Source organism: Gracilinanus agilis, chromosome 1 (assembly GCF_016433145.1).
Source record: "Gracilinanus agilis isolate LMUSP501 chromosome 1, AgileGrace, whole genome shotgun sequence".
In the NCBI taxonomy this organism is placed as follows: domain Eukaryota; kingdom Metazoa; phylum Chordata; class Mammalia; order Didelphimorphia; family Didelphidae; genus Gracilinanus; species Gracilinanus agilis.
In genome coordinates this window covers 598,693,777-598,705,189 of record NC_058130.1, presented here as the reverse complement: position 1 = coordinate 598,705,189, position 11,413 = coordinate 598,693,777, and positions in this window count along the sequence as shown.

Sequence of the window (11,413 nt, the reverse complement as noted above, 5' to 3'; positions counted from 1 at the left end):
TATGATACAACCACCTATGTGATTGTAAACAAGTCTCTTCACCACTTTGGGCCCAAATTCCTTATCTGTAAAATTACTTTAGGCTTCTTTCAGTAGTTTCAGACTCAAATAGAAACATCTCTCCAGGTAATATTGACCCAAAAAAACCCCACTAATTAACATTATCCATGTTGTATTGTATTTTTATTTTTTTTGTTAAACATTTCTCAGTTGCATTTTAATCTGGTTCCCTCCATTTGTGGCAAGTGAGTTTGACACTTCTGGACTAAAAGATCTAAATTCCTTGCAGGTCTAAAAACCTCTGGTCCTAAAATATTTTCTTACATAAAACTGTCAAGCAATATAGAAATGAATTATGTAGTGAAACAAAATAGCCTTTGATGTTCTTAGCTTTTAAAAATAACAGACAAGCAGCAAAAAATAGGCATCCTCTTAATACTGCCATACCAATTTTTAAAATTATTTTCCTTACAACTTAGTATAAAAATTATTGGAGTACTGTTTTTACAATAGTGTTTACAGAACTTGAACAGTGGAGCTCTTTTTGGTATAACTTTATTTTAAAACTTTACAAGCCACATTTGTTCTTAAAAGCTATTTGCTATTAAATTCAGCTTCACTAAAAATTATTAGAAATGCACTGTTAGATTTGGTCATTATCTAAATTTAATATGACTTGTCACAGAAAAATAAATGAACCAGTAAAACTAAATTAATATTTTAAACCTTAAAGCATTCCATAAATTTGAATTACTGTTGTGCGGGACAAGATAGGAAACACTGCAAAAATACGGTTAACATTTATTCAGATATGTGTGTGTGCATATAAATGCTAATTTATCAGTCCTACTCATTGTTCTATATCTCATCATTGTCATCACTTTTTCCAATCTAAAGTATAGCGGAGAATTTGATTCTGGTAATAGCAAACACCTCAAGTGACATCACACCAGTAGGAGTATCTTCTCATCAAAGCTCTACCATTCTTCCTTATTAACAGGAATCTGGTTCTATTTTTTTTTTGGCCACGAAATTACAGTGCCCTAAAGTAAAGTTAAAGCTTAAAAAATAAAAAGATTTTAAAAGTTACTGCCTTCGCATTCATATCTTTTATAGTATTTGAATATTTTAAATTTAAAACATAATATGTAAGTTACAGGTAAATCATTAGAGGAAATTAGAAGGGGAGAAATTTAGTTTTATTTCAATGAGAGTTCTGTAAGGATACCCACTATATTTGAGAGTACAGATTTAACTTTACATATTTCTTGTTGAAGTCTTACTATTTTGTAAGCCCAACAAATATTCATAACCAAAATTATAATGAATAGCCCTGTGTGCTTTGGAAGAGGAAACCTAAAATAGACATTATATTAATCATACAGATTCTTGCTGCGTCATTTTGTTAAATCAAGCCTCTTTGATCATATTGCTCTGTTATAATAAAGTTCCAGACTGATAAATAATGCTCAGTTTTCTAGCATCTTTAAGTCTGTTTTAGATACTTACCTACCAACATTATGAAAAGACTATAGCATAAAGCTTCCTAACAGTCTTTCACAATTGAAATTTACCATTGGAGCATTTAAGCACCTCTAATGTATGTAGGTATTGTGCCTACATGGACACTGGGAATAAAAAGACAAAAATGAGGCAGCTCTTGCCCTCAAGGGTCTTAAATTCTATTGGAGAGACCATTTGTATATGTCTAGTTGAATGTAATCAGGCTAATATACTCTCTAAACATTTATCTTCTAAACTATATTGTTACATTAATAAGTGAGAAAGCTCATTATGAAATGAATGCAAACCTCTTTTGTGAGACCAACCTGTACATATAATGCAAATTGTCCATTTCTATAGTTTTGTTATACTATACATTTCCAGAGAAAGCATAAATATCTTAACTTATTAATTTGGTGCAGCTATAGGGAACTATTATTGGCATATAATTATTTTTTTCAGATAAAGCTTTCATCATTTCCTTTCAATTCCTTGCTAATTTGATTAGTTTTCTTTGGGTATGAGGAGAAAGAAATGGAAACCTATTTATTTGTTATTTATATTTAAGGATTTGGCTGGGAGGAGATCAGATCTGTTGGGTAAAATTAGGTTTGAAGATTATCTAAACTTCTAAATATGGCCTTTTGATTGTTGACAAAACTATCCCTAATCTAAAAAAAAAGTATATTAGAATAAATATTAGTATCTTGGATAATGTTAAAATTAGTTTATTTTCAAACATAATTGCTAAATAACTTCTTTAATGTAGTAAGTATTCATGAAATTGGACCACCATAGAAAAATGTAAAAAGTGTTATTCAAATTTCCAGACCAGAAAAACATATAGTTCAAGTTCTGTTACAACACTACCATTACCACAATATTTTCAACAGTGATATTCCCAACCCAGGCAAGGACATTCTTCAAGAAGTATTTGCTTTAGAATAAACATCATTACAGCATAAAAATACAGAAAGGCCTTAGGAGTTCATTGTCATAGAAAATGACGTGCATCATTGTTTTGTAACAAATTACAGTATTCAATTTGTAAGCTGCCAATTTGTATAGCATCCTGTCTTAATAAAATCTTTATTACAGTCTCTATTGTGTTTTTGATGCATTGTCTCTAAATGAAAATGTTTATTTCAAAAAATGGTGTGGGAGGGGCAGCTGGGTAGCTCAGTTGATTGAGAGGCCTAGAGACGGGAGGTCCTAGGTTCAAATCCAGCCTCAGACACTTCTCAGCTGTGTGACCCTGGGCAAGTCACTTGACCCCCCCATTGCCCACCCTTACCACTCTTCCACCTATGAACCAATACACAGAAGTTAAGGGAATAAAAAAAAAATTGGCATGGGCCCTTTCTGGGATCTGCACCTTTGCTGTAGATCTGTTCCTATGGAGGAAACATTTACATGTAGCCTTGGTCTCCAATATTATTACAAAAATCTGAGTCAAAGGACATTTTAAACATTCTCTAGTTTAATCTATACCTGAAGTTCTCCTACCATCTTATCTCCAAAGAAAACTTTTCTTCCTCAATAAGTGGTTGTCTCTTCAATTAGAATTTGAATGGAAGTGGGGAGAAGAGAGAGAGGGAGGGAGACAATTTGGATCATACAATTTCAGAAAACATGTAGAAATTTGTTATATGTTATCAATAAAGAAAAAAAATTAAGACTGAAGATCACCACTAAAATACAACTTGCTACTGACTAAAAGCTGCCCTTTCAGTTTATGGATAGGTTTTTTTAGTCGGCAGTTATTGTATTAACTATGTCAGGCATAGGCATAAGTCTTTTAAATATAAAGACTATCCAACACTTTATATAGTAGCTTACATTCTAATGTGAGATGACAGCACATAAAAGGTGGTTAGAGGACCGGGAAGTGGTACCTCCAGAGTAAGGCTAGCTATGTGTCCCCCTAAATTTTTAAAGAAAATTTAGGGATAACCCTGAAAGATTGGAATGGCTTTCTATAATGCCATCTGATTGAGCCTCTCACCGTTAGCCACTGGTGATCAACATCCTAGTTCCGTGTAACTAAGTCAATTTAGTTGTGAAGATATGAGAGAATGCAAACATTCTGCTTAACCCTAGGGACACATTCTCCCCTATAATTACCAGAGTGAACTCAGACTCAACATATAAGAACTCTATCTTTTTTTATTTGCTTATTCCTCCAAGGATCTACTCTAAGTAACTTAGTAAAGCTTGTCTAGTTCTGGATTCCAGTCCCACCCCAGTAGCTACTCGGTCTGGAATCCTTAGATCATTGCTGGAAAAGCTGGAGAAAGCTGGGCTGTTACTGCTTCCTCCTATTCAACCAACTTGGCTCAGTCTGTTCCTGATTTGTTTTCTGTGGCTCAGTTCTTAGCCCTGTGATTCTGGTCATTACAAGCAAAGAGGCAAAAAACATTAAAATTTTACATTTTGAAATGATGTGCCTCTGATCAATACCCCTTAAGCTCCACTGCATGGCACATATTTAGCCCTAGGGGAGCAGGACCCAGTTGGAAAAACGCTTTGTTTTTACCAAAGATGAGGCTGGGAAAGTTGTTACTTAAGTAGAAAGAGTTCATTAATACTTTGCAAAATTTTAATTTCTTGTATGAAATTTAGTTGTCCATTTGAAGTTTTCTTTTAATTTCTTTAGTTTGATGAATAAAAAGAATGCCTTTTATGATTGAATATTCAGTAGTTACCTTTGAAAAGGAAATTAAATTCCCTTGGTATATACCCTAATGAAATGTACTGTATACCCCAAGCCAGTAATAAAGCCCATGGCCTCAGATGACTACACAAAAACGCTCAAAGTATAGTTAACCAACTAGATGACTTAGAAAAATCCAAGGAGATAAACTTGACCTTGACCTCTTAGATATCACTGAAACTTAGTGACAGGAGAATCAGAATTGGATTAGCTTGAATAAAAGTATGCCTTAATCAAAAGAAATAGGATGAGTTGTATTTGTTTTTTTAACGAAAGGTATTTAGAGTGAGAAAAAATTCATATGGGCAACTGGGAGAACCTAGAGACAGGAGACGGGAGACAAATCTGGCTTTAGATACTTCCTACCTGTATGACCCTGGGCAAGTCACTTAACCCCAAATTCCTAGAACTCACCTTAGAACCAATTCTTATCAGTGATCCCAAGACAAAAGTTAAGGTTGTTGGTTGTTTTGTTTTTTTTGTTTTTTTTTAATTATTCATGGGTTTTAGTGTCAGAGATCCTTGGTTCAAACATCAGCTCTAGTTACTATCCATGTGACATCTGACAAATCACTTGTGCCTCAGTTTCCTCATTTGTCAAATGAAGGGGTTAGAGACCTTTGAGGTCTCTTTTAGCTCCAAATCTTTGCTTATATAAGGAAATCCAAGAGTCTGAGTGTGGAAGTGTGGTGAAAAGCAGAATATAGCTCAATGAAAGCAGAAACAGAATAATGTCATCAGACATGGTCAACAAATCACATGGACAGAAAGTAAAGTTTGGAAAGCCAATTTTATATATACATATACACATATACATATGGACATACATAACACATGTGTATTAATATATAATTATATTATTTACATAGCTCACATATATAATAAATAAGGTTGTCACTGGGGCATCATATGGTATAGCTTGGTGATTGGCAAACCTGTGACACGCATGTCAGCACTGACACATGTAGCCATTTTCGATGACACATGGCCACATGCGGCCACATACAGAGAAGTACATTTGCTGTAGCGTTGTGTAGACGCTCTGTGCACTATAGATGACAATTCTACCTATATTAATTTACCTATTTTGGCTTATTAAATACAGTTACATATTACAGTTATTCATTTTTGTTATTTAAACTACAAATATTGTGAAATTGTGGTGTTTTTTCTCAAAGCGACACACCACCTGAGTTATGCTCGATTTTTTGGCAAATTTTGACACGCCAAGCTCAAAAGGTTGCCCATCACTGGTATAGCTGAAGGACTTCACATATCTGGGTATCCCCTGGAGTTTTTTCTCCCAAAAATAGAGCAGGTAATAATTTATTCGCTTGCTTTACTTATTTTTTTTTTCAGAAAGCAGAAAAACTAATAGGAGGAAATTCTATTCTGACTTCTTATCCACAAGGGGAAGCTCATTTCTCCCTTCCTGGAAAAGGTGGATAGAGAAAATGAGAACTTAATGCAGGGGTCGGCAACCTTTTTGGCCACATTTTTAAAAATGTAATTTCTTGAGAGCTGTACAGTGTTCACGGTGTGCGCTCCTGTAACAGCGCCTGAAAAAAAATTGACTTTATGGCTCCTGCAGAAAGAGCCATATCTGGTCCTCAAAAGAGCCCTGATTTAATGGAAAGGGGAGCTTCTCTCTTAGAAGCTGTAGTAGGGAGGATGAAAACGGAATTAAGCTGAGGTTTTTGAAAAGCAGATTTCCAGAGTTCAGAAATAAGACTCCTTGGATTAGCCAAGATGGCAGAGTTGAAGTGTGTGAGGAAAATATTTAGGGCAGTGATGGGCAAACTTTTTAAAGAGGAGGCCAAAGGAAAGGAAATGCTCATCTGTCAGTCTGTTTCTAAGGCAACTCTTTCGAAGTTTCATTGTATTGTATCGGACTCATTGTATTCGTCAGATTAGGAATAATGTTGCATAGAACATTTCAGGGGGCCCGCATCTGGCCCTCGGACCATAGTTTGCCTGTAATTGATTTAGGACCTCCATCCTGCGCACCCCAGTGGCAGGACATAGGAGTCCTATACAGAGTCACGTGCCCCCTGCCTCCACCACTCTCTGCGCCTGCGCGCTCCTGGCCCAAAATCGCCATGAAGGAAGAAGCAGATGTTTTGGAAAAACCAGCTGAGCATCTTTCTGGGACTTACTCTCCCTCTTCCTCTGGACCTATGTCTGAACTCTTCCTGAGCCCTCTGATCTGAGCTTCTCTGGAGATCTCCGACCAGCCTCGGGCTCCGGTTGCTGCCTGCAACGGAGGATGAGATTTTTACCTAAAGTAAGGAAGGCTGGAACCAATTTCTCTCTTTCTTTCTCTTTACCAATAAATGCTTATGTCTGGTAATAAGCCTCCAGATTAATTTTTATTCCTAACGGGGGAAATAAAGCATGGCTTCCCTCAATAATTATCTAAAAAGAACGCCAGATCAAACAGTTATCGGGAAAAAGAAGCTGCAGTCGGTCATCTTTGCCACAATTTCAAACTATGGACAAATGACCAGGACTACAAAGGTAAGCCAGAATCATGGACTCAGTGCTGTGAGAATTTATTTTTTATATATTGTAAACGTTCCTATACATTAGGGAGAATATATTGTATATTATTGTATATTGTATATTGTGTATATACAATATATACATTATACAATATATAAAATATATACAATAATAGATCTATTATACATACATATATGTATATATATATACAATAATAGACATATTATTGTATATCTATTTCACCAGAGATACCATCTAGTCTGCTACTTTTTGCATTTGTCTGTCTTTGGGAATCCCAAAGGATGGCTTCCTTTTAATAGAATTTTGGCCCCCCCCTATGAATTTTCCCACATATGTAACCTGTCCACCTGTGGGGAAGGGAAAGGATGGATAAGTTGATGGAGTTTAAGTTATGATGGAGGAGAGGGGGGCAATAAATATTTATATAGCACCTACTATGTGCTAAGCATTTCACAAATATTATCTCATTTGATCCTCACAACACCCTAGGAGATTATTAGACCCATTTTACAGTTGAGGAAAATGAGGCAAACAGAGCTCAAGTGATTTGTCCAGGGTCTCTTAGCTAGCGATTGTCTGTTACATCCCTCCTAAGAAGGACCAGGGCAGGTTCTTTGACAGGAAGGAGCAACTAAGAGAGAAAGGTTTTAGAAACTAGCTCTAGCTGATGCTCTAGCTTGAGGTATTTATTAGGAAAACCCATTACACATTTGTACCTGAGGAACATCAGCGGCAGACAGGGGAAACAATACAGCTAGTAATGTCACAGATACTAGGTCCAGTTTAACACAGATCAGCCAAATTCTTGATACAGGAAAAGCTCCTATTTTTAGGGCTATGTGACTTGTTGATAAGAAGGCTGGGAAGGGGAGAAGGGAGACTTTGGAGACTCTGGGTCTGGGAAACCGAGGTCTATAGTGCTGGAAGTGTTTGATATGCTAAGTCTAAGGATGCTTGTAATACCAACTAGGAAGGCTAAGGTCTTCAGAAGAGACCAAATATCAATTGTTCATTCAGTCAGAGTTTGCCAAGGATTATACTTTTTAGGAATTTAGAATTATCCCCCAAATCTTTTCTTTTTTGAGGATCAGGACTGGTTAACTCGTATTTCTGAAATTGTCACAAGAAGAAAAATGCTTTTGCAATAATTATTTTCTTGTTTTTTTACTGAGGCTTTGCTTTTGCCAAAAGATCCAGTGTGGCAACATCATTTTTCTCATTGTAATTCAGTCTTTGTAGTCCCTTCACTGTCTGAGGCAGAATTGTAGCTCAAAGTCTTCTTGACTCCAGGCCCAGCATTCTCTCCACTGCACAATGAAGATTTTTCTGTATGGCATCCCTTTCATTAGGATTTGACCCTTTGTGCCACATAGAAGTAGTTTCCTCTTTCACAGGCAAATTAATTCTGTGATGTGAAAAAGGGAAGGGACTAATTTGTAGCCAATAGATGATTATGTACAATTTAATAAAAGTAGAGTATACTATATTTTATAGATAGCCAAAATATATTTACATGCTAGCATTTTAAGTATTATGATCAATCAAAGAACTATTAACCTACATCAATTACCAAATCCATGCCATTTATTTATTTTTTAAACCCTTACTTTCTGTCTTAAAAACAATACTGTATGTTGGTTCTAAGACAGAAGAGTGATAAGGACTAGGCAATGGAGGTTAAGTGACTTGCCCAGGGTCACACAGCTACGAAGGGTCTGAGGCCAGATTTGAACCCAGGTCTTCCCATCTCTAGGCCTGGCTCTCAATCCAATGAGCCACCCAGCTGCCCCCTAATCCATACTGTTTATGAAGAAAAACATTTTAGAACATTTTCAGTTCAAAGATAACCCAATCAACACACATTTATTAAGCACTGATTGTTTCCTAGGCACTATGATAACTACTTTATTAAAAAAAAAAAAAAAGACATAGTCCCTGCCCTCAAGGAGCTTACAGTCTAATAAGAGGGACAATATGTAAGACAATACATACAAAGCAACCTATATTCCTGAGAATTAGGAAATAATTAACAAAGAGAAGGCACCAAAGTTAAGAGGGGCTGGGGAGACTTCCTAAAGAAGGGATATTTGTGAAGCCAGTGTCCCTGGATTGAAGAGTACTTGCTGGGGAGTTAGGTGTAAGAAAGGAAAGGTAGAAGAGGCCAGGGTTATGAAAGACTTTGAATGCCAAACAGAGCATGTTGTATTTGTTCCTGGAAGCAATAGAGAGCCCCTGGAGTTTACAGGTGTATGTGTATGTATGTGTTTGTATGAGATGATCGGCCTTCACTTTGGGAAAATCACTTTAATGGCTGAATGGAGGATGAAATGAATCAGGGAGAGGCTAAATTTACCAGCAGGCACACATGAAGTGAGGAAGGATGGCACCAGAATGGTGGCAGTGTCAGAGGAGAAAAGGGAGTGTACATAAGAGATGTGAATCAAAAGTGAAATCAATAGGGGGCAGCTGGGTAGCTCAGTGGAGTGAGAGTCAGGCCTAGAGACGGGAGGTCCTAGGTTCAAACCCGGCCTCAGCCACTTCCAGCTGTGTGACCCTGGGCAAGTCACTTGACCCCCATTGCCCACCCTTACCAATCTTCCACCTATGAGACAATACACCGAAGTACAAGGGTTTAAAAAAAAAAAAATTAAAAAAAAAAAAAAGTGAAATCAATAGACTTGGCAATAGACTGGAATGGGGGAGGAGGGAAGAAGTTGAATGAGTTGTCCAGAATGACACCTCTGTTTTGAATCTGAGGGGGTAGGAGGGTGATGTAGCCCTATACAGTAATAGGGAAGATAGGAGGCTGGCAGGTGAGGAGGGTTGAGGGAGCACGGATAATGAGTTGCATTTTGGATAAATTGAGTTTAAAATATTTATTGGACATCTGCTTTAAGCTGTCTGAAAGCAAGTTGAAAATATGAGTTTGGAGGTTGGTAGAGAGTATGGTGCAAGAGAGCTAGATTTGAGAATCATCAGCATAGAGGTGGTAACTAAATCCTTGGGAGCTGATGAGATCAACAAGTAGTAGAGAGGGAGAAAAGAAGACAGTCCAGGACAGAACTTTGAGGGACACCTAGGTCAGAAGGTATGATCTGGAAAAGAATATAGCAAAGAAGGCAGAGAAGTGATCAGAGAAGTAGGAGAACTAGAAGAAAGTGCTGTCCCCAAGGAAATCTGGAAGAGGGTAGGGGAGAGCTCTCAAATAGGCTTGGATTGTTCTTTATTTTGGGGACAGCACTTTCCAGATCACAGATGCCTCCAACTTTCCAGTCTTTGCTGTTCATAATCTCAGCATTATCTTGAATTCTTCACTAACCCTTACCCATTATATACAGGTAAGTTGCTAATAATATTCCTATAAGCTATAGTAGCCATAAGTCTAGGTGGGATACTGTTGGGCCAAGCCCAAGGCAACTGGGGTTCAGGGAATGGCTCCCCCAAAGGAAGTCCAGTAACCCTAAACTCAGTAAATTTCTGTTGATGATATGAGTGAATGACAGGAAGATAAGATGTCACAGGTGCAGGTCTCCTATTTAGGTCAGGAAAAACCCAATGGCCACTTCGGGGATCTCAGAGCCAGATTTCATGACCTTTCTCTCTGGCTCGAACCACCCAAAAGCCTCTGGTCAGGTTTTTCTCTCCCAGAAGTCTCTGCTCTTCCAATGGTCATTTGGGCTCTTCTTTCTCCAATATTCTGTGGCAGTTTTTCCAAAAATGTCAGGGCTTGCTTCATTCTTACACTTTCCAGACCCACTGGACATTACTCCCCTTCTTACATGCTGAGATCCAGCCAAAGTGGCCTTTTCTTTGTTCTTCACTCAGTAGCCTTCATCTTGAAGCGCTTGCATTGGGTATCCTCCATGTCTCCTTTAACTTCTTATTTCCCTCTGTCTCACAGTCCCATCTCTTCTTTTTTAAGCAACAGTTCAAGCATGATTTTCTGGATGAAACAGACCCTGATTCCTCTACGAGCACACTCCCCAAACTTGTTTGTATTTAAGTTTGTATACAAATTGCGTTTATCCAAATTATATTTATATTGCATACATTTTATATGAACTTGTCCTCTGTGATATTGGAAATTTTGAGGTCCCTGGTCTAAACTTCCTGTGGACATTTAGACTCTTAAAAACTACATTTCCCATGATTCCTCTTGAGTGATACAGGTGGGCAGGAAGTGTGATTATGTAAACAAAGGTATAAAGACTCAGGACACAATTGGTATTTGCTCTTTCCTGCTGAAGAAGCCAGGTGGCGCACCTAGTTGTGTCTTTTTTTCCAATTTTTATTTTTCAATTTTTAAAAAAACCCTTATCTTCTATCTTAGACTCAGTACTTAAGTATCAAGAAAACACTGAAAAACGAATTTTCCTTTGCCATGATACAGTGCCAATCAGGCACAAACGGTGTTCTCTTCACAGATGACAAGGTCCTAAACAGAGTTGCATGTTATCTGAAGAGCTCCAAATGAAAGCTGTAGATGTGATTACGATAATTTTTTTTCAGTTTTTTTTTTAACATTTATTAATATTCATTTTTAACATGGTTACATGATTCATGCTCCACTTTCCCCTTCAACCCCCCCCGCACCCCCCCCCACCCTTGGCCGATGCGCGTTTCCACTAGTTTTGTCATGTGTCCTTGAACAAGACCAATTTCCAAATTGTTGGT